Below are 19,476 nucleotides of genomic sequence, written 5' to 3' on the forward strand. Positions count from 1 at the left end.
CTAAGTAATAAATATACTGTGAAGCAGTGCTTAGAATACAAAGTTCCTTGAACAGGTTTCTACAAGATGTTCTTGAATTTACACCACAAATGATTCTTATCATATGCTTTTGACCCTAAAAACTTTTGCTCGGTTTGATGAGTTGCCCCAGAATACGATCCCATATGACGTAATAGAATGAAAGTATGCAAGTGTGTGTGTGTGTGTGTGTGTGTGTGTGTGTGTGTGTGTGTGTATATATATATATATATTCGACAGAAACACAAACAAATACACACAAAACTCCAGCCCCCGCAACCAATGGCCGCCCCGCCAGGAAAGAGGGAAGGATAGGGAAAGACGAAGGGATGCGGGTTCCAAGGGAGAGGGCAAGGAGCCACCCCAATCCTGGGAGCGGAAAGACCCACCCTAGGGGGAAAAAAGGACAGGCACACACTGGCGCGCGCGCACACACACACACACACACACACACACACACACACACACACACACACACATCCATCTGCACACACACACACACACACACACACACACACACACACACACACACACACAAGCAGACACCTGCAAAGGCAAAGAGTTTCTTACTTTTTTCCCCCTAGGGTGGGTCTTTCCGCTCCCGGGATTGGGGTGGCTCCTTGCCCTCTCCCTTGGAACCTGCATCCTTTCGTCTTTCCCTCTCCTTCCCTCTTTCCTGGCGGGGCGGCCGTTGGTTGCGGGGACTGGAGTTTTGTGTGTATGTGTGTGTTTGTTTGTGTTTCTGTCGACCTGCCAGCGCTTTCGTGTGGTGGGTCACATCATCTTTGTTTTTGGATATATTTTTCCCGTGTGGAATGTTTCCCTACATCTGACATCATTCTCACAGCAAACAGACTTGCTTAGGCGCTCAAGCAATTCTGTGCCTTTAACAACTGAATTTATTATCAAGTTGTAATCCCAGAGATTTAACACTGTCAACCTCTTCAAACTGCTCGTCTTCATATGTTATATTCATGGTGGAAGGAAATCTCTTACAGGTTCTGAACTGCATATAGCGGGTCTTCTCAAAGTTTAATGACAGTGAATTAGCTTTAAACCACTTATTAATATTGGTGAAAATTTGATTAGTAGCTATTTCTAAATCTGTACTTGACTTGCTACTTATTGCAGTGTTTGTATTATCTGCAAACAAAATAAACTCAGCGTCTGGCAATGTAACAGATGAGAGGTCTTTAATGTACAAGGAAAAGCAATGGACTCAAGATGGAACCTTTAGGAACACCACATGTAATTAATTCCCAGTCAGATGAAGACTGACTGATTAATGCACAGGTATTTCGCAACGACACTCTTTGTTTCCTGTTAGATAAGAGTCAACCCTTCGCATCTTTGCCAGTGACACCATAATATTCTAATTTACTTAAGAGAATGCTGTAGTTCACACAGTCAAAGGCTTTTGACAGGTCACAGAAAATGCCAGTAGTCCCTAATTTATTATCTAATGAATTAAATACATTCTCACTGTAAGTGTAAATAGCTTTCTCTGTATCAGATCCCTTAAGAAATCCGAACTGTGACTTGGACAATATATTATTTGTAGGCAGATGCTTAAGGAGACACTTGAACACAACCTTTTCAAATATTTTTGAGAAAGCCGGAAAAAGTGAAATTGGTCGATAGTTTGATGGGTATCTTATTATCCCCCTTCTTGTAAAGAGGCTTAACTGCAACATATTTTAGCCATTCTGGAAATGTTCTGCTGATAAGAGATTGATTACACAAATAACTTAAGATAGAACTCATTTCTCATGAGCACTCTTTGATTAACTTTGTTGATATGTTATCGTACCCAACGGAAAACTTAGATTTTACGGCTTTTATGATGGCTGCTAGCACTGTTCACCAAACCTGGTAACCACAAGCTCTCTGTAACAGAAACGAAGTAATTGTTTAAGAGGTTTGCAACACTACATGTACTTGTTACCAAAGACTCATTTATTTTTGGAGCTATCTGTCTTCACGATATCCCATACAGTTTTTATTTTGTTACCTGATGTAATTATCTTTTTCTCATAATAAAGCTGCTTCGATTTCTGGATTACTTGCTTCAATATTTTGCAGTATTCTTTGTAATACATTGCAATTCTAACATCAGACCTGTTCCTAGATGGTACATACAGTCTCCTTTTTGTCCTACATGATATCTTTATTTCTTGTGTAATCCACAGTTTATTTTTTTACTTCTGTGTGATTTGAGTTACCTTTGAGGGAAAACAATTTTCAAAAGTTGAGGCAACTTTATTAATGAATGCTTTGTATTTTCCATTTGAGTCAGATGTATTGTAAACATCTATCTAATTCATATCTTTGACCAATTTCCTGAATTTCTCAATTTTTGACTTACTTATTACTCTCCTGTACTCAGATTTAATAGATTTTTTTATCCTGACAAGTTTTATAATTTAACACAAGATGCTGCATGTCATGATCAGATAGCCCATTTACTATTGGTTTTGTGATATGACTTTTTTTCCCTAGATTTGTCTACAAAGATATTATCAGAGCATTTACATATCCTAGTAGCGAAGTTCACAGTCGGAACTAAATTGAATGATAGTGTTACTGACTGCAAATTGTTCACTGACAGAGCTTTTCAAAAAATCAACATTAAAATCCCCAGCAACCACTATTTCCTTGTTTTTTACTGTGAGATGGGACTCATTAACAAAAAATTGTAACAAAAGACTTGTCTTGCTTGCAGGTATCACTTTTGTGTGTGACTCACTGCGCTCAAGACACTAGTTCTGTAAATCACAATATCAGTCTGAACAAAATGATGAACAGATAAGTGAAATGCTCTAACCAGTTTGCAGAAAAAATGAACACTCGAAAAAGTACATCACAACAGTAACTTATTCTTTATTGTTGTGTTATTAAATGTCATCATTGAGGCTAAACAGGAAGTCCTGCTTGCTTACAAATGAAACCCAAATAGAATATCTCGGGATAACTTGCGAGAAGCAAAGAACAGGGCACAGCATACAAGAGATGTGCAAATAACTACTGGCTGAATTTATGTGTAGAAAACTGTCGATACGGGGAACGCCAAGGCAATATATGACAGTATTAAGAAAGCAGTTGGTCCAACTGTCAGAAAAACAGCTCCTCTGACGTCCAAGAGAAGTGAAGTCATTACTGATGAAGGCAAGCAAATGGAATGCTGGGTCTGAACACTACTTCGAGTTGTATGCAGCTGAGAATGAAGTTGGTAGTGATGCACTTGACACCATCAAACAAATACTAGTTAAGGAAGTGTTAGTTGCAATGTTAATCGTGAAAGAACTGAGTAGAGCAATACGTTTCCTTGTTAACAGGAAGGCTCCAGGTGAAGACAGGATCCCTGCAGAGGTTGTTAAGTATAACAAGTCTGTGATTCCACCTCGGAAAACTGAGCCAGCATAGCCCTGGAATTGAAGAGAGACGTCTTCATTATCTTTGCTTGGCTTATCAACACTGAGCACATCAGTCACTGAATGGTTCTGTGAATCCACCTTGAGAGCTATACTGGCTGAGTTTTCCAAGATGGAAGTTAAGGGGTCAGCTAAAGCACTGTGCTGAATACTACACTTGGACATTTACACACATGTCTATGATCAAGTAAATGGAGGGTCTAGCTACACAAAGCTACCTAAAGACATAGCTGATAAGCAGCCTTGTATTAATGTCCAAAATAAAAATTATCAGCCTTGTTTTGCACAGTCAGTCCTGGCTTGCAAAAGAAATTACAAGGTACATCCAGAGCTCACATCTCAGTATGGTAGATATTTTGACATTCATAAGTGTTACAATTTTGACGGCACTCAGTTCCCCGTCAACATCCAGGCTATACTTAAATTTGAGATGCAGAATACAAGAATTTTGTGCATGTTTGTGGTCTGGAGAAGAAAAGCAAGTCAGATGAGGAGGACAAGCATATAGTCATTGGCCCCCTCCATTTCTCAAAATTTGCCGGTGAGCGTAAGATGCATGTAAACATGCTCTTATTCTCTGATGAGAAGAATAAGGAGAAAGGCAATTATCTTTATGTTTGGATCAAAGACATGTCCCGCCTTCTCTCCTCTCAGATGAGTAAACATGAACATAAACAACATATTCGCTTAAGGTGTCTCGATTATTTTTTTCTCAAAAAGCTATTAGTGGTCCAGCTAGTAGACTGTACTTCCAAGTACATGTTATTATGCATACTGAAGAACACAAATTCATGAAATTTAAAAATGGTCACCACCAGGAGCGATGTCCAATTGTGGTGTACACCAACTTTGAATGCCTCCTCGCTCCTGTGACCCACTGTGAAGGTGACCTCACATACCACCTTTACATAAAAACATGTACCATTTGCGGCTGTGTACCAAATAGTCCTATGACTCAAGTTTTAACAGCTATGAATCATATGTCGGCGATTTGACTGCTCAGTGAGCTTGAAAACCTTTCGCAGGAGGTTGATAAACTTTACAGCGACAAGGTTGCCATGATCAAATCGAAGGAGAATGAAGATTTGTACAGCAACGTGGTTGACTTCATAGTTGGACTGCCGTTAGATAAAAAACCAGAAACTCCTCGTAGGGACCACTGTTATCTTAAAGGGAAGTTCCTTGGCAGAGCTCACAACATGTGCAATTTGAAGTACCGGTTACCAAGGCACATACCTGTTTTCTAGCCGTAATTTGAGTGGGTATGACACTCACTTTCTTGTTGAGCACTTGGCTGATTTCACCATGAAGACAGATCAGGTCAGTATTCTATCTGAAAGCGACAAGAAATATATTTCATTCTCCAAACAAATGATGCCAAGAAGTACTCTCTGCTTCCTTGACACGCTGTTTTATGCAGGCACCACTCGTTGAAACTCTACCTCGGAAGGATATGCATATCACTCGAGGTGCATTTCCCAATGAGAAAAAGTTTCAGCTTGTGACTAGGCAGGGGAATTTCCATATGAGTATCTTGACAGTACGGCAAAACTCAAGGAAACCAGGCTGCTTTCCCCAGCAACCTTACAGGTAATGCCATAACAAATGCAGAGTATGAGCATGCCGTGAACATCTGGTGGGAATTCAACATCACCACTTTAGGAGAGTAAGCAAGGCTTTACAAGGACAGGAACTTGCACTTGCTTGTGGGCATTTTCGAGAAGTTCCAGAGTCTATGCATGACCATATATTCTCTGTATCCTGCCTTTTATTACATAGCACCTGGGTTGTTGTGGGACACAATGCTCAAGAAAATGAAGTGCAGCGTTGAATTATTGATTGATGCTGACATACTTCTTTTCTTTGTGTGAGGGATTCGTGGTGGACTTTGCTAATGTGTCCATAGGCATGCCAATCCGAATAACCCACGGATGGATGACAGTTTAAACGCATCCTGTGATTTGAGTTACGTCATGTACCTGGATGTGAATAACTTATATGGACATGCCATGCAACAATCACAGTCGATTTGTGAGTTTCCCATGGGTGCCTGAAGACCAGTCCAAGGAATTAGGTGGAAAAATGAAGATTATGATAGCTGATTCTGATATGGCGTATGTGATGGAGGCAGAACTCACATGCCCTATTAGTTCGCATGATGCACACGGTGATTTTGCGCTGTGTCCAGAGCACTAGTTCCACGAGGAGGCTCCACTCCAAAACTGATGACAATGCTGGGGAATAAGTGGAGGTACATTATTCATTATCATAATCCCTAGCAGTGTCTCAGGTTGGGGATGGAGCTGCTTAGAATAACCCAGGCTATCTCCTTCAAGCAGTCCCCCAGGTAGAAGGAGTATATTGATTTGAATGCAAGACCGAGAGCTTCTGAGGTGTGTGACTTTGAGAAAGATTTTTACAAATTAATTTAAAATTCAATTTTTGGCAAAACAAATGAGAATTAGAGGGAACAGCATGAAATTTTGATTAGAACCAAACGGGATGGGTGTTGGGCGTAGGAAAATGCATTGGCAGACCAAATTTTAAGCAGGTAACCATATTCAGTCAGCACTTTGTTGCTGTGTGTGTGTGTGTGTGTGTGTGTGTGTGTGTGTGTGATGCACACCATTTGTGGAGAAAAGCATAAAACAAGTACTATGTATATAGACACAAGTAGCCATATGTCTGTATATGCGCGGATGGATATGTGTGTGTGTGTGCGTGCGAGTGTATACATGTCCCTTTTTCCCCCTAGGGTAAGTCTTTCCGCTCCCAGGATTGGAATGACTCCTTACTATCTCCCTTAAAACCCACATCCTTTCATCTTTCCCTCTCCTTCCCTCTTTCCTGATGAAGCAACCATGGGTTGCGAAAGCTTGAATTTTGTGTGTATGTTTGTGTTTGTTAGTGTCTCTATCAACATACCAAACGCTTTCGTTTGGTAAGTTACATCATCTTTGTTTTTTAGATATATTTCTCCCATGTGGAATGTTTATATATATCTGTGTGTGTGTGTGTGTGTAAAAATATGTTCACACGTGTGGAAAAACAGTAAAAAAAGTTTTAAAAATGTAGACAAAAGCATAAACAAAAAATATTGGTATGTTTGTTTATTCATGCAGAGTGTAATATATATATATATATATATATATACATACACACACCATGTGCGTCATCATATAGAATAGTTTTTAAGTGTCACCTGCTGCTAGCTGTGCAACACTGATTAGTTTCCAAGTGTCCACTATCCATCAGAAGTACTGATCAACATGTGCTACTGGGACTGTGGACTTAGTCACAGTACCAAAACAAGTATCTCCACATCAGTTTTTAGTGTAGATTTATAAGAAAAAACTTGTAAACATTCTCATCTAGTGCTACTGTAAAACAACTGTAAATAATATCCTCAACCAGTGGTACTGTTGTAGTGCATAAGTTAAAAGTATCTCTACATTGAAATATCAGAGTCAAATTGTATCTCAAGCACTGAACTGTACCTCAAAAACTGAACCATATCGCAGGGACTGAACTGTATCTCAAAAATCAGATTGCTTCTGCATAAATTGAATAAATGAAAAAATCCTTTATCATACATCTTTGTTGTTATTTACAAAAAAATCCATCCCCCTATTGCATAGTGTATGTAAAGTATATGCATGACACAAATGACATTAGTTTTTCTGAAGATGAATGTCACTAAGGAGGTGAAGTTTAAGATGGAAGATAACAAAATATATAGAATGGCTGTATGGGACTATGCCTATCATGCAGTGTGAGTTGGCTTATGGGAGTAGGAGGCACAAGACTGTGTCCACTTCCACAGACATATACAAACAAGTCTAAAATTATACCTTATGTGCTTGAAGAAAACCCCAGACATAACATCTGGGTGATCATAAAAAAGTACACACATATTATGGGCTAAAATTTCATTTATTTCTCATCCAACCTAAAAGTAATTTTACATTTTCATAAGCAGATACAGTAACATTATTTTCATACATCTTCTTCTTGAGTTGATGAAGAGCAGGTCTTGAACAGTAGCAAACTTGAAGATTCAATGCATGCATGAGATATTCTCCTTCCCCTTCATGTAGATGATGGTATCTGTGTGGTCGAATAATCAAAGGGACATCACCAAATCTTTATAGGATATGCCAGGTTCATTCTGGTGAATTCCATGGCAGAAACGTGCTAACCTCTTTGCACTCATCCGTGTATTAGCACACTTCACATCCTTCAAAGACCTCGGCATGCAATGTTTACCGAGAATGTCTCTTTTATTCCGGCATCTTCTGTGTATGCTATGAATGCAACATCTTTAAATATGAACTGTCTACACTCATCATCATAGAAATTCTGAGCATCTGCAGTGATGTTCACTCCCTGAGATACCATTGTGGAATGCTCTGGGTATGGCGCAGCACCTGTTCATTTATACAGTTCGTTGCACAACACCGGTGAGCGGGCAGTAGTTCATCACATGATCATGTAGAAATAGAGCATACACTGCAGTATGTTCAAGAAAATTTGCCAAAGATTCAGATTCAATTTGTACATCTGTAGGTCCTGATTTCATTATCTCGTTCTGTTTTGAGCAGTCTATTACAATGACTGGCGCCAGCTCCTTGAATTTCCGTGGACTGAGTCATATCCCTTTTCTTCATATATGAAGTACAGAACCTCACATTCATGTCAAATTCTAGACTGTATACGTTTCATGCCACTGCAGGTATATTTTACCACACGGGTATAATAGAGAGTTCAGGTAGACTCTGGCATTAGTTAACTTGAAGTTATTAAAATGTGATCGAATCATTTGTCATATTCCCTCTTCTATTGGTCTGAAATGCAAGTATGATGAACCAGGGTTTCTCCAGCTGAAAGGAGGTTTTAATAGACCACTTTTGTGTGCCTGCAGTCAGTAGCTCTGGGTTCTCGAAAATCTCCCATGAATGGAAAGATAGCGGTAGAAATACACCGGCATTCAGAACCTTTAAAAGCTGCTCATCTGGTACTGTGATATGCGGCATTTTCCATATTTTTTTTATTGATTGTGATTTCGTTCTCCTCTTGAGCACCTTGAAGGTATGAGATGTTATCCATTGCAGCCCGTACAGAACAAGTTCCTGTTTAGCTTTCAGAACAATTTGCCACATGACCTCAAAGTATCCCATAAGCAATTTTAAAGGTATACACACAGTAAATCTCTTGTGCTTGTAATGGTACTTGAATTACGTAACCATTACAGCACCTCACCTCAACCTCTCGATACCAGCAATATTCTACTGTGTTTCTGTAAAATAGTTAACATATTTCTGTGACAACATTCAGATTTGATTTCATTAATGTAGAGGTACTTTGATACATCAATATGTATATATTGCAATGATATTATTCTTATGTGTATTCTTTCTTTTGTCACTACGATAGTTGACGTACTTGTAACTCTGATTTTTGGGCGGGTAAGCAGTTATTGAAGAGTCAAGCTTTGGTTGTCATGTTAAAAAGACGCAAATTGTAGTCAGTTTATGAAATGTGAACTTTAACAGTGAGGAATATATTTTCAAGTGCGTTTTATATTGTGAAGTGATGTTTTGGAACAAGTTACGTGATATTGCAACAAAAGTAATAAAAAAGAAGTGTAACTTAAATTCGGAGTGCTGATTACTTTTTTACATCACCATTGTCCTAACTTGCAAAAGTTTAATCTTCAAGAATGGTTTATGAAACACATCTATAAAACTTTTGAATATTGCAGAATAACACTTAGGCCTCTTTGCATCAGAACTTGGACTCATCGCTACCTAGATTTTCGATGATTGAGCCATGAGTTCACAACGAAACCAGCATGGGAAACACAAAAAGATGAGTGCCTAGTTTATCCATTATTTGAAGAAATGACTTTATTAACTGTGCTCTAATGACACCTACCACATAATATAACTTTGTTGTTGCCTGAAAATGCAATATTTAGCAGCATGAGCAACGCTACAATAATAATTAATTTTTGACCTTTGTTGTGGTAGGGTTGTTAGATGCTGTTCCACTATTCTATTCGATGGGCCTTCAATGAACCACCCATCATTTTCTAAATCATTCAAATCCAAGGGAGAAGCAGAGACATACTTTTTAAGAGCTGATGTTATGCCTACATTACATGTATGGTCAATCTCGACCCTGTTAAGTTCATATCTCATAAAACAGGAACACTAAAGCATTACCTGTAAGGTTCGATGCTGCTGTATCGGCACCATCCCTTTTCGTAAATGATCCATCAAGATATATTAAACTCTTGCACGGGAGGGTTGGATGACAATCCTAATTTCATCATTCTTGATAAATGCGGTTTGTACATAAGGTTTATGCAAGAACTATTCCTGGTGTATAATACTATCATCATGTTCCACCCAGCTAGTTATATCGAACAACATCATCGCGCGGCTTCAGACCAACTGTTTTAAGGAGCTCATGGTTTGCACGTGTTATCACCTTGCTGTTCTGTTGTGAAGTACCGGTACCATGCTGCACGTTGTGTACTTTGGTTTTATACATTATGCCCATCCTACCTTCGTTGACAATACGGGTCTGCTGTGATCCTCTGGCTGGTTGAAGCTTGCCGCCGATGCTTCTGGGCCAGCAGGTTAAAGGCCGCCAATTCTGCCTCCATGAGTTTTTGGCTGGTTGAGGACAGCCACCGCTTCTGGGTCTCTGCACATTCAAGGTAACTGGTTCCGCTTTAGATGTATTCATACAATGATTTACTCACCGTGAAAATCGAAAAGTTGATTATCCTGGTCCACAATACGCAGCTCCAGATGGTCCAAAGCCTGAACTGTTGCTGAAAGGTAAATAGCGTTGGTAGGGGTCTCAACGATCTTATAACCTGTACCCAGTGATGGGAAGAATCTGTAAATTGTATGAGTCAAACTGTTGTTGGGATACGAGTTTGTTGTAATGTTACACTCGACGTGGATTGTACTGATAGGGAATATTTCCACTGACTGGTTGGATCTGTCAAATTTATTAGGATCGTTCTTCAAAACCTGTCCTTTCGTGAAATCCAGTAGCAATCCTATCGATCCTTTCTGGTTAAAGTCAGTCATTGAACTCGTTGTCTCTATTTCAGATTTAAGTGTACTGACGTTTGCACATAGCGCAGTCCCTTTCGCGGAGCACTTTAAAACTTCGTTTAAATCGTCAATGTCGTATGCATCAGGTTCTATTTCCACAATTTCTTTTCCACCATTAATTTCCAGATGAACTTTATTGTTAGCCTCTGTGATATTTGGAATGCTGTTGTATGTCTCCAGTCCAGTCACAAAATATTCCCCATTGCTTAAATCAATCGGTGGGAAGTAATTCCCCCTTAATACTAACGATCATTCTTTTAAAGTCAGAGTATACGACATCGTATCTGAAACTCGACTGACAGGTGGGCGCTTAAAGCATTTCCTTATGGTTATGCTTTTTTGTAAACGTGAGGGAGAACACGATGCACAGATGCCCGCGTAAGTAGGTATTAAAGTCTTGGTAGCGATGAAAATTGTAGAACACACGTCTTCTGTCGGTGGAGTATCGTTGTAACTCTTCTGGCAGCTGCAAGTCTCCAAATGAGTCTAAATAGTAGAAGTTATTTGTATTTTTCTTAACATACGCCACCTAGTTGGTTCCTGGTCCCCCCAGCAACATCTAAATTCATAATTCTATATTCTCTGGATTTTCGGTAATGAATCCCAAATAAACTTAACACGGAATGTTGGAATGCTGATTTTTTTTCCTGGCAAACTTGAGCAGATCTACATTTGTAGAGGTCTGTCTGGTAGAATAGCTAACGGGCTTTTTTTTTTATTTATAAAGAGACCTAGTCCTTTCTTGTTTGGTTATAGTCCTTTTCTGATGGCTGCTGCTTCTATCATGCGGCTACGTCTTCTTGCTTCCCGGCAGTTCTGTGCGTTCTTCACTGTTCTGGCAATAGCCGCATCTCCGCGAGCCAGTGGACCCATCGCTGAGAGACTTGCGAGGGCAATAATGAGGAAGCGGATGATTCCAGCTGATGTCTTTGGTATCGACAGAACCACAGGTGCTTTAACCGGTCCTTTATGCTTCAGGGCACTTTTAGCTGAATACATCGCTGTCAGGATACAGTTTTTTAAATATCCCTTCTTCTTCTTGATCGTTGCCTTTTCGTTATTCAGTGCACGACGTGCAGCATCCATAACTTGCTTGAAATTCATCACACCTAAGCCCAACGCTTAGTTTTATCAACCATAACTGCAGTAATGCGCAGACCTATACTAGTATACTTTCAGTGCACATATTGCATAGGTTTTACCAGCTAACATTCGATCTTCAGCTTGACGTCGTGGGAGGTCTTTATGTTTTGTCTATGCAATGTCGTGTTCCAAATACGCCTCGTCAAGCTTGTTAATCCCCTTACCACCACAAGCCAAACGGTTTTGGAGCTATGTACCAGGTCCATAGTAATTACACCCCGGAATATGCAATTTGATGGGAAGTTTGTTTAAAATACCGTCATCTCCTATAATGCGTCTCCTACCATGCATGTAATGTGACCGTGCTGGTTGTGCTCTGTGCACCCCATTATATAGCAAATCACCAGCGTCAATCCAGCTGGTTTTTGTCGCGGGAAGACCAAGCCATTTAACTAGCGCTTTATTCCCCCGACGTCTTATGGCAGGCTCTATGAGAAACACTTGTGGTTCTGAGCTCTTCTGTATTTCCCCTGTGTACAAGCACCCCAAAATTTCAATGCCATTGCTTTCCTTTAAGATGTAAGTTCTGGGATTAGTGCTCTGGGCTTTAAAAAACTGTAAACGTCTCGCTCGATCAGTTAGGAAGGTATGACTTATCAAATGCTGTCATGTTTTGAGATACGTACCAAATCACCTACATTAAATTTCTGTTTATGTGGATATAACATTTTGATACGATAGTACACGGTATCCATGAGTCCATTATCACGACCATTGATTGGTCTCATTTTTATTGTGCTATGTTTGGTTCAATTTTACTGTACAGTTATTTCTGGGAGGATATCTGTCCATTAGTATGAACAACGAAAATTAAAACGCGTCCACATTTCACCTTTATTATTCTGTTCGGACGTTCCACGATACTAGTCTTCAGGTGGCTGAATGTTGAGCAGTGATGTATTCAGTACCGCTGCATCACGGCCTTGAAATACCTATTGTAATACTCTCCACCGTGATCGGTTTGGAGGCTGCCCAGGCATTGATTAGTCCCTGTCTGCAACAATCGCTCAAACACATCCGCAACACTTCACCCCGTGTTTGTTTTAACAGATAATGCCCAGGAAATTTCAAGTATGTATCAATAACTGTAAAAATATATTTGAATCCATTATTCTTATGTTAATATTCCCTCATATCCACAAGATCAGCCTGCCATAAGTTATCCAAACCTTTAATCATAACATGCGTACAACAGTATGTTTTGCGTGCTGGTTTGTACTGTTCTCGAAATACAGTCTCCAGCTCATTCGATTATACCTCTTTGTCTAAGCTCTGAAATTTTTGAGACAACCTCATTCGAATGAGTGACATTGCCTACAGCAGCTGATGTCCTGAGCAGTTATAGTCGATCTATTGTCTCATTGGGGTCTTCGTAGAATATATATTGAGGAGGCTGATTGCTGACTCTTTTACGCCAAATGTCAATACCATCACCATCTAATAATAATGTTTTATAATGTCTCTGAATTTTGCACGGCGTTGGTTTCCTGCTTTCCTGTGTGCACCGGGCAATTGTAGTATTTCACCATACGTCTCCAAATCTTTGGATGAAAATTTTACTGTTTTTGATGGTTTTAGGAAAATGAGGTTCAGTAGACCTGGTGTTGTTGGGAATTCCCTAAACCCTATCTGTATTGCTTTTTTCATTTAAAGTTATAGGCTGCGTGACCAACATGTATGGTTTTCCACCTCTGACACCAAATGTTTTGTTTACCCTAGTGTCGCTGGTTAATGAAAACGGCCATAGCGTCATCATCATCATTGTGTAATTTGTCTGAGAGTCATCTACTGTCTTTCTCAGAATGATGCGGGTGTACGTCTCTAGCTCCATAACTCTAGCATCTAATTCGCTGGTCAGTCTCAGAAGGGTCTGGGCATACGTCTCTAGCTCCTTAACTTTACGTTCGAGAGATTGAAATTTTCCATCTATGTACTGACGCATTCTCTCTCTATGCACATCTATCCTCTGGAGTGAGTATCTGACTTCCCTCCGAACTTGTCCGATGAGTGATACATCACTTTTTTCATAGCTACATACATAGAAACCCCTGGAAATTCCGTCTATACCCACCATCAATCAGGTTTATTGATGTGTCAATAAAGAAACCCATAACAGTGCGTGATAGCAGGAATCTGCACGTATCTTTAAAAAATCATTGAATGGCATGTTGGTTCCTACATGTGACTGGTAAATGTGTTTTAGATTCAAATTGTCTTGTCTAAAAGCTATAATGAGATTTGTATTATCCCTCAAAAACTGTTTTGGGATTCTGGAAAACGTCTGACTCAGATAAAATACATCAATACCCATATGAAGACCAAAACAGAAACATTGTAGAATATGATCTTGGTTTTCCAAAGCAACATCGTCAAATACGAACACTGTGTCTGGCTTTACTTTTTCTGGTGGGGCAATTTGACAACTTTGACTGAATGTCTTGTGTATTACACCATCCCTGTAGCGTCTTTTGCGTTAGCTAGTATTTGGACTGAAACAGCGTTTCTGAAAATACACATAATGCTGAAATTGGACTCCATCCGGGTGTGTTAGTAGTAAGGCAAGAGTATTTGTCTTATCACAGTTGGACGGACCTACAATTATCAGTCTTGCATTATCGAGTAGGAGTAACCCATTATTCTTCTTCTTTCGATCTTCTTTTGCAGTATCACAGGACCAGACATGAACAACAAAGTCCTGTTGCTTCATCCAACCGGCCATGATGCTGACTACATCAGGTTATGGTGTGCAATGTGCTTTTGTAGAAACATGAACACTTGTAATAACAATTATATAATTATATAGCACAATCATCTTACCGACTGAGCTACAGTGGTTACACGCGCCATTATTTAATGACAGGGTGGTTAAATAAGGAAAACAACAAAGATATGCGATTAAACACCGAACAGCCAAAGAAGTTGTACACCTACCTAATATCGTGTAGGGCCCCCGCGACCACGCAGAAGTGCCGCAACACGACGTGGCATGGACGCGACCAGTGTCTGAAGTAGTGTTGGAGGGATATGACACCATGAATCCTGCAGGGCTGACCAGAAATTCGTAAACGTACGAGGGGCTGGAGATCTCTTCTGAACAGCACGTTGCAAGGCATCCCAGATATGCTCAATAATGTTCATGTCTGTGGAGTTTGGTGCCAGCGAAAGCGTTTAAACTCATAACAGTGATCCTGGAGAAACTCTGTAGCAAGTGTGGACATGTGGGGTGTCACATTGTCCTGTTGGAATTACCCAAGTCCGTCGGAATGCACAATGGACGTGAATGGATGCTGGTGGTCAGACAGAATGATTACGTACGTGTCACCTTTCAGACTCGTATCTAGAAATATCAGGGGTCCCATAGCACTCCACTTGCACACGACCCACACCATTACAGGACCTCCATCACCTTGAACAGTCCCCTGCTGACATGCAGAGTCCACAGATTCATGAGGTTTTCCCCATAGCCGTACACGTCCATCCGCTTGGTACAATCTGAAACGAGACTTGTCCGACTAGGCAACACGTTTCCAGTCATCAACAGTCCAACGCCGATGTTGACGGACCCAGGCGAAGCGTAAAGCTTTGTGTTGTGCAGTCATCAGGGGTACACGAGGGGACCTTCAGCTCCGAAAGCCCATATCTATGATGTTTCGTTTAATGGTTTGCACGCTGACACTTGCTGAGGCCCAGCATTGAAATCTGCAGCAATTTGCGTAAGGTTTGCACTTTTGTCACCTTGAACGATTCTCTTCAGTTGTTGTTGGTCCCGTTCTTGCAGGATGTTCTTCCGGTCGCAGCGATGTCAGTGATTTATGTTTCACTGGATTCCTGATATTCAAGGTACACTCGTGAAATGATCGTACAGGAAAATCCCCAGTTCATCGCCACCTTGGAGATGCTGTGTCCATCGCTCGTCCGCCGACTATAGCACCACGTTCAAACTCACTTAAATGGTGACAATCTTCTATTTTACTAGCAGTAACCGATCTAACAACTGCGCCAGACACCTGTTGTCTTACATAGGCGTTGCCGTCTGCAGCGCCGTATTCTGCCTTTTTACATATCTCTGTATTTGAATACGCATGCCCATAACAGTTTCTTTGGCGCTTCAATTTATATATTTTATTTACGTTTCAATAATGAAACATAGGCTACATTACATTGACAACAAAACGACTGATTCACTTTTTACAGTACTTCCTATTTCTTGTATGTAGTAAATTCAGGATATATTTCTCTCAAACTGATGGGTGTCCTTTTGGTTCTTCTTTTGACACCGTATTGAAACACTATTCCAAATCATCTGCATGCACACTATATATATGGAGACAGTTCACAATGTCTTTATACTCAGTTTGAACTCATTGCTGTTCAGTCTTTCCAGCACAAAACGTAGCACCGTCAGCAGACCAAACATGTTTGTAATGGTGAAGTGTTCCAGATGAATGGATCGAACTCCAGGTCCCACCAAGAGCATCGCGCTGTTGTGCAATGGTGTTATACACAGTGTCAAACCAGCAGAGTAAATTTCCGTAGTTGGAGAGTACTTGGAGTTATCTGCTGGTTGATGTAGTGTTCTGCACTAGGCACTTCATCCCATTCCAATTCCATAAACACTACTTTAACACTTCGCGATGCTTCTGTACCAATATTTAAGTGCTTAGAACTGATAGCTGTTAAATTATAACTTGAAGCGAAAATCAGGAGGGCACTGGGAGGAATCAGAGCTTCTCAGCCACCACATCAATACTCTGTCCTTGCAGTAACAGTGAAATGTTTTGGGATGGTGCATATGTCAGAGACCGGTACTGACACACACCGTGTGGTGTAGGGCCCACTGCACAGTTCTTCCGAGAGTCAGGGACTTGCTGCGTACCTAAATCAATGAGTGGGATGGATAATAGCAGACTGTTGTTCTGATTCAACAGGATGGTCAGGTGCGCTACAGGATCCCAAGATGTTTCTACTGCTGCTGGTCCTGACAGGCCAGATTTCACCGCAGGCCCCGACGAACCGATGGTAGCTGCTGCTGGTCCAGACACACCAGAGGCCGCTGAACAAAGTAGAAGAAGAAGTAACAATTAGCATCCACGGACAGTGCTATGGAGTTGAACAAAGAAAGAGAACTTGACAAGGAAGAAGAGGAGGAGGAAGCGCTACACGCTGTAATTGTAGCAACGACATGTAATGAGTACTTACTTTTAAGCTTCTTGTGCGATGGAGATGCAGCTGAGGACCTCGACCGCTGCTGCTGACTCTTCATGGTTCTTCTTCTTCCAGATATTGACTGTAATTGGGATTGGTGAGTTACTGCACCCACCTCATATGTCCTACATCACGATCAAGTGACAAGAAATTGATTAGTAAATCAGTTTATTGACTTCAGCGGTATTTCTGGTTCAATTCCCAGTCATGCATTTGCCTTGGAAGGAGTTCCCAGGTGCGCCGTTGTCCTGCAGGGGAAGACTTGGGGGTTCCCCAAGTATCAAATACGAAAAGGTTCCCACCACCTGAAGCTTTTGTTCGGAGGAATAGCGCAAATTCTGGTATCCGGGTTGCACTAGGTGGCTGGTGCGTGGAGCAGCCGCTGACGGACGCATCACTTCATGCGAGTCCAGCAGCCTGCGTGTGCAGGCATACGTGAAGCAGCTGGCCCAGCAGACGGTGCACGCTTTGTGATCAAAAGATTTTTAACAGTGTAATTACTTGTGATGAGTTATGCCAACAGTATTCCTTGCACGATCGGAATGAAAAAAGCAATCGATTTAATTAATTCTTTTCGATATACCGGGTGATAAAAAAGTCAGTATAAATTTTAAAACTGAATAAATCGCGGAATAATGTAGATGAAGAGGTACAAATTGACAAACATGCTTGGAATGACATGGCGTTCTATTAGAAAGAAAAAAAATACAAAAGTTCAAAAAATGTCCGACAGATGGGGCTTCATCTGATCAGAATAGCAATAATTAGCATAACAAAGTGAGACAAAGCAAAGACGGTGTTCTTTACAGGAAATGCTCATTATGTCCACCATCATCCCTCAACAATAGCTGTAGTCGAGGAATAATGTTGTGAACAGCACTGTAAAACATGTCCGGAGTTATGGTGAGGCATTGGCGTCGGATTTTGTCTTTCAGCATCCCTAGAGATGTCGGTCGATCACGATGCACTTGCGACTTCAGGTAACCCCAAAGCCAATAATCGCATGGACTGAGGTCTGGGGACCTGGGAGGCCAAGCATGACGAAAGTGGCGGATGAACACACGATCATCACCAAACGACGCGCGCAAGAGATCTTTCACGCGTCTAGCAATATGGGATAGAGCGCCATCCTGCATAAACATCGTACGTTCCAGCAGGAGTTTATCAGCCACACTGGGGATGATGCGATTCTGTAACATACCGGCGTACCTCTCACCCGTCACGGTGGCAGTTACAAAACCAGAATCACGCATTTCCTCGAAGAAAAAAGGCCCGATAACGGTAGATGTTGTAAATCCAACCCATACCGTGTCTTTCTCGTCGTGCAATGGAGTTTCCACGACAGTTCTAGGATTTTCGGTAGCCCAAATTCTGCAGTTGTGGGCGTTGACAGACCCTCGGAGCGTGAAATGAGCTTCGTCAGTCAACAACACGTTACTCAATCAATCGTCATCTTCCGCCATCTTTTGAAACGCCCACACCGCAAATGCCCTCCGCTTCACTAAATCGCCAGGTAACAGTTCATGATGGCGATGGATTTTGTACGGATAGCATCAGAGGTTACACCCAAGTGCCAACCAAACAGTAGTGTATGGAATACCGGTGCGACGTGCGACTGCACGAGCACTGACTTCCCCGTGCATAGACGAACCCGCTTCAGTCTTAATTTCTTCCTGAACTTTCTCAGCAGCATTACGCCTTGTGCTCGGTCAGCCACTACGGGGTCTATCGTCTAAACAACCCGTGGCTTCGAACTTCTAAATCATTCTTGCCACAGCTGCATTTGTCAACGGACCTTTACCCGTTCGAATACCCTTTCTATGGCGATAGATCGTAACGCTAAACTAGCACATTCCCCTTTCTAATAATACAGCTTCACTAAAAGCGCCTTTTCAGGTAACGTCAACATGCTGCGACTGCTGGCGTATCTGCTTCTCTCTCTCATTACAGCTCCTTTTATAAACGATTGTCATGCCCAGTCACTGACGATTTGCTGTCCAGCGCCATCTGTCGATCATTTTGTGATTTTTCTTTTTTTTTTGTTCTAATAAAACCCCATGTCATTCCAAGCATGTGTGTCAATGTTTGCCTCTCTATCTACATTATTCCGTGGTTTATTAAGTTTTCAAATTTATACTGACTTTTTGATCCCCCGGTATGTTACAAGGCCTGCAACCTGCATCTTCTGGTACAGCAGAGAGTGATGAGCAAGAGAGATCCAACCCCTGCAAATTGAGTTTTATAAGTAAACAGTGTTTAATAGAATTTCCTGTCGTGAAATCCCTCCTATCCAGCACAGACCCACCAAATTCCATGTAGGGGAGGGAAGGGAGAGGGCTGGGGGATTTCCCAGATGGGGAGGGGATAATTAATTGATCGATTTAATTAATTAGTCAATCTAACTGATAGAGTGACAGGGGGCTGTTCAAATAACTGAGGCTTGAAAGTGTGCTCGTATCAGTGAGGGGAAGGGGGAGGGTTGGAGGATTCCAGAGGGGTGGGGGGGGTGGGGGAGGTGACAGGTGGGGTTGATTAATTAGTTTGAT

Source organism: Schistocerca serialis, chromosome 4 (genome assembly GCF_023864345.2).
Source record: "Schistocerca serialis cubense isolate TAMUIC-IGC-003099 chromosome 4, iqSchSeri2.2, whole genome shotgun sequence".
Classification (NCBI taxonomy): Eukaryota; Metazoa; Arthropoda; class Insecta; order Orthoptera; family Acrididae; genus Schistocerca; species Schistocerca serialis.